Below are 5,429 nucleotides of genomic sequence, written 5' to 3' on the forward strand. Positions count from 1 at the left end.
ATTGTAAGTTTTGAGCTGTTTAAATATTTTGCATAGGTATGTTTTGATATTTAAAGAAATGCAGATGTTTGTGGGAGGTAAGGCTTTTAGAACTCGATAAGGGTTGGTGGCATTTAAATTTGAAAGATCATTTGTGTCTAAACTTATATGTTTTTCCTTATCTAATACTGTATTGGAGGTTCAGGTGTGGTAAGATGGCTTGATAGTATGCTGTTCTGTTATTTTTTTCTTTTTAGTTTTAAGTATGTTTCTTTTTATTATTGGAATTCTCAACTTTATTGAATCTTAAAATTATTTTCATTAACTCTCTTGTGTAATCTGGAAGGTGTCGACATTAACTGTTAAGGGTATTGATAAGATGCGGTAGGGGTTAGGGTGAGTGTTCCGTATGCTTTTACGTATGGGAATTTATATATGCTGTTTCTTTAGGAAAAGAAGAGCGATACAAGTGGATAGTTAATATCCATAGACTTCTGTAAAACCCTGCGTAGCCTTGTGCAGAGCCGAGAGCCAAAAGCAATGGGAAAGGTCAGTAACATTAGTAGTATTTTGTAGATGTTAAGGGGATGAATGTAGCTGGCAGCTAGAGTGCTAGCTGAGAGTACATCCTAACGGTCTTCAGGTTTGTACGTGTATAGGGTGTAATGCTTGAGTTACCGTATGTCTTTTAACGGCAGGTGGTAGTTGGGCTCTACATGGTATTCCTACGTGGGAGCAAAACCTATGGATCGGTTAAGCTATTGCTGTGCATCCAGGTGACTTCCACCATGTCCTTTTTTTCCAGAGGCGGCGGAGGAGTTGTTCAGGGTGACAGAGGAAAGCCGGGGAAATGCTGTAAGAAGGTAGGCCGGTGTGTGGTATATAGAAGGAAGATGTGACTGATGGCTGAATGAGTCTGCAGTGTGTTTTGGGGGGTTAGAAGGCGGTAAGAATGAGCCAAGTGTGAGCTGGACACGGGAGGGGAGTGGATCAAGGTGAGAGGTGATTGGTGTGCTGAAGTAGCGGTTCTTGCTGAGGTGTTGTGTTGATAGCGAAGGTAAAAGTGACCTGTGTTACTTGTGTGTTACAGGTGATGGGTGAGCCTCAAAGTGGCAGCTGGAACTGACAGAGGCTGGGCAGGCAAGCTGTCAAAGACAAGATGTGTGAGAACGGGATTCGGCGTGGGTAGGTTGCTGTTGTGGGTAATATCGTAGCATGTATCTTCTTCCTTAAGTTCTTGCACATGCTCCATGTAGGCTTTGTGGGAGAGACACAGTGTGGTGATGAGACCTCAGAGAAGGCTATGGTGAGCGGTGATGGGTGGGCTGAAGCGTAGCGATTCGTCCCGAGGGGTCGCGTTGCAGGTGGTTGTGAGCAACATGCGTTTGGCTCTTGCAGGTGGTGGGCGAGCCGTATCTGAAGGATGGGCGGACCGAGACTCTCGGCCCCTTGAAAGCTAAGTTGAGGCAACGGTGCTGGGGAAGGGGTTGCGGGAGGGAGGGGTTTTAAAGATGGCGCAGCGGAGCGGGCTGTCTGGGAAGCGGTCCCCTTTGGGAGCAGGGAAAAGGAGCAGGTTCCTCTTCAATGTGACAGGAACGTGGGCAGGGCGGCTCCAGGCTGTGTGTGTTACTGTGCAGCGTGTGTGTTTTGTGTTGGGTGTCTCCGACCTTCCTCGGGTCTCGGTTGTTCTCTTTGTTCTTTAGGAGCCAGACACGTGCCTCAGCAGCGTTACTAGGGCCCGGCGAGGCCCTAGTCGTGGGCTCGGCGCCCATCGGGCGCTTCTCTTTTGGCGTCGCAAGCTTCAGGCGTGGATCGTTTTGGCGTCTCGGACGGTCGTCTTGGGCGGCGTCGTTCCCGGCCACGTGAGCGGCGCCGCTCTGTCGCTGTGAGTTTTTTGAGGACTGGCATTTCTTCCTCGCGTCCTTAGGCGGTTAGGTCTTGAAGCTGGGCTGCGTGCGCGTCTGTCGTCTCGGTTGTGAGAGGAAGCTCTTGTCACGGTCCACGAAGCTGTTGGCGTTCTCTGGTGTTGCCGTAGGGCCTGCCGACGTCACCGTCGGGGTCCCGCAGGCGGTCTTGCCGGACGGGGGGTTCCGTCTGGGTGTCGTCGTTCTCTCCGAGAGCTGCCTCTCATCCTTCGGGGTCCGTTGCTTGTAGCGTTCTGCGTAGCGTTGTTCTGCGTTTGTCTTGGAGCCGCCCCGCCCGGGGATGTAGAGTCAGGGCGAGGTGGGTGGTGCTGGCATCTAGGGATGCGCCCAGGCTTTGCGGGGGTGGGGGAGGAGGGGAAGGAATTTTGCAGCCGTCTCGGATCGACTGGCTGTCGTCGGCGGGTGAGGGAAGTAATTCCTGTTGGGTTTTGTGGGCCCCCAGGGAACAACCGTAGGTGTCTGGGAGAGGGAGCTGGAGTCTTAGCCGAGCAGGTAGCATGTCAAGGGTGTTCTGGCTTGTCTGTGTGCTGGGCTTAATGTCTGATGTATTGTGCTCATGTTTAAGAGCTGCCCTAGTTGGGCTCTCGAGGGGTGTTCCTGCATGCGATCGAGACCTGTGTCGTGTTTCAGCTGTCGCCGTGCATGCAGGTGACTTGTTTGACATCGGTTTGGCAGGTGCCGAGGGAGGAGTCGTGCAGGGTGATGGAGGACGGCGCTGTCAGCAGGTGAGTTGGTGTGCGGCGTATCTAGAGGGAAGATGCGGCTGTTGGCTCTATGAGCCCATTATGGTGTTTTTCTTTGGGCCCCTGCGAGGAGCCGAGCGGGATCCGGGCACAGGAGGGGAATCGCACAGGGCGAGCGGTGACGGGTGGGCTGAAGCGTAGCGATTCGTCCTGAGGGGTCGCGTTGCAGGTGGTTGTGAACAACATGCGTTTGGCTCTTGCAGGTGGCGGGCGAGCCTCAAGATGGCGACCGTATCTGATGGAGGCCAGGCAGGTGAGCTGTCGAGGAAAAGGTGCGTGTCTGAGATGGGGGGGGGCGGGGTTGGTGCGGGTATCCTGAGACTCCCGCAGCACCTGAGCGGGTCCTTTTTTTGCTTGGGTTCCTGCAGGTGCCGCACGCAGGCTTCGGAGGGGAGACGCCGCATGGCGACGAGAGGTCCGAGAGGTGAGGGGGTTGAAGGCCAGGCTGTTGTCTGAGAGCAAGGTGTCGTACGGCCACCCAATTGAAGCGTTTGTCTTTGGCGTTGCAGGTTGTGCGCCGGCTGCCTTTGGGCCTGGATGCGCGTTTGAGGTGAGCTGGGTCGCAGAGGGGAGGGGCGTGGGGCTGGTGTGGTTCGTTCTTCCTTTTTTGGCAGAGCGATGGTAACTTTGTGTATCCTGTGGTATCTCTAGGGGCCGCAGGGGGTGGCGTTCGTCCTCGTCCGGAATGGGCACGGAGCAGCCGGGTGAGCGGAGCAGCTGGGCGCATCTGAGGTAGACGGATGCAGCGGCCTAGGTCTTTGTAGAGCGATGGGATGCTGACTGACAGGGCTGTTGTGTGGGGCTTGTGATAGTTTTTGTTTTTCAGATGACGAAGAGGCAGCTGGTGACTGGAGGAGTGATGTGTGCTTGTCCTTCAGAAGGAAGGGAAGAGGGAGACTCTCGGCCCCTTGAAAGCTAAGTTGAGGCAACGGTGCTGGGGAAGGGGTTGGGGGAGCGAGGGGGGCACGGTTGGCTGTGGCAGGAAGGGGTTTTAAAGAGAGCATAGGGGAGAGGGTTGTCTAGGAAGCGGTCCCCTTTGAGCAGGGGAATGGAGCGGGTTCCTCTGAAATATGACAGGAACGTGTGCCCTGGGCAGGGCGGTTCCAGGCTGTGCGTGTCGTTGTGTAGTGCGTCTGTGTGTTTGGTGTTGGGTGTGTTTGACCTTCCTCGGGTCTCGGTTGTTCGTTCTTCCGTAGGATCGAGGCAGGTGCCTCGGCAGCGTTAGTAGGGCCCGGCGAGGCCCTAGTTGTGGGCACGGCGCCCATCGGGCGCTTCTCTTTTGGCGTCGCAAGCTTCCAGCGTGGATCGTTTTGGCGTCTCGGGTGGTTCTGGCCGGTGGTCTTGTGCTGCGCCATTCCCGGCCGCATGAGCGGCTCTGCTCGCTAGCTGTCGCTTTTAGGGACTGGCACTTCTTCCTTGCATCTTCAGGGGCTGAGGTCTTGAAGGCGGGCTGCTTGTGCATCCATCTTGTCAGTTTTGAGAGGAAGCGCTTGTCCCCGCCCACGAAGGTCTCGTCGTTTTCTGGCGTGGCGCTAGGAGCACGCTAGGGTTCTGCGCGTGCTCTTCCCGGATGGAGGTTTTCTGTCCGTGCGTCGTTCCTCTCGCCGACCAACTTGGCTTGTTTTTTGAGGCGTGTTGTTGTTGGCGTTCTGTGTAGGGTTCGCCTGTGGTTGTGGTGTCTTGGCTTGGAGGCGCCCTGCCCGGGGGTGTCGAGTCAGGGCAAGGTGGCACAGAAGCCACAGCCTCTCATCGCTCATATGTCAAAGTGCCTTGCTTCTTTGGGGGAAATGATGTGTGGCCCTCTTAGATCGAGCGGCCGTTGTCAGTGGGTGAGAAGAAGAATTCCCATGGTGTTTTGTGGCCTCCCAGGGGATGACGGTAGCTGTCTGGGAGAGGGAGCTCCTGCTTCAGCGGAGCAGAGAGCATCTCAGGGGCATTCCGGCTTGGATGTGGGTCGGGCGTAATGCTTGGTTTACGGTGTTTAGATGGCAGAGCAGGCCTAGCTGGGCTCTCGATGGGCTTGCTACCTGGGAACAAGGCCTGTGGAATGGCTAAGCTATTGCTGTTCATTGAGGGGACTTGTTTGGTATTTTTGCAGATGCCGAGGGAGGAGTCGTGCAGGGCGACGGAGGAGGGCTGAGGATAGCGCTGTAAGCAGGTGAGTTGGTGCGTGGTGTATGTAGAAGGAAATGGTGACTGATGGCTCTGTGAGTGCAATATGGCATTAATATTTGAGGGTGCATGTGGTGGGCCAAGCGGGATCCGGGCACCGGAGGGGAACTGCACGGGTTGGGCAATGTTAGGTGCGCTGAAGTAGCGATGTGTCTCTTTGGGGCTTTGCAGTTAGAGTCATGAACAACCCCTGTTTGGGTCTTGCAGGTGGTGGTCGAGCTTGAACATGGCAGTTGGATCTGATGGCGTCCAGGTAGGTGAGCTGGTGAGGAAAAGGTGCGAGTCTTAAACGGGGATTGGTGTGGGTAGCTTGTCAGATCTGCAGCCTCTCAGCAGGTGCCTTTCTGCTTGGATTTTTGCAGGTGCCGCAATCAGCCTTCAGAGGGGAGACGACGCATGGCGACGAGGGGTCCGAGAAGGTGAGGCGATTGTGGTCAAGGCAGTGGTTCCGTACCAAGGTGTTGTGCGGCAAGCGGGTTGAAGCATTTCTGTTTGGTTTTTTAGATGGTGTGCGGCTGCCCTTGGGACTGGATGCGCGTTTGAGGTGAGCTGGGTTGCAGGGAGGAGGGGTGTGGGGCTGGGGAGAACTTCCTTTGGAAGTGCAGTGGTA

General features: G+C 55.4%; 1 long non-coding RNA gene across 1 annotated transcript; it reads left to right on the forward strand.

Annotated features, from left to right (window-relative positions):
- The first annotated feature begins 2,847 nt into the window (after positions 1-2,847).
- Positions 2,848-3,358, forward strand: LOC135316115 (uncharacterized). The gene is made up of 4 exons (XR_010375565.1): positions 2,848-2,919; positions 3,016-3,071; positions 3,157-3,197; positions 3,299-3,358. It is a non-coding gene; the product is annotated as an uncharacterized LOC135316115 (long non-coding RNA).
- Positions 3,359-5,429: the final 2,071 nt, after the last annotated feature.

The sequence above is a fragment of the Phalacrocorax carbo genome, chromosome 17 (genome assembly GCF_963921805.1).
Source record: "Phalacrocorax carbo chromosome 17, bPhaCar2.1, whole genome shotgun sequence".
In the NCBI taxonomy this organism is placed as follows: Eukaryota; Metazoa; Chordata; class Aves; order Suliformes; family Phalacrocoracidae; genus Phalacrocorax; species Phalacrocorax carbo.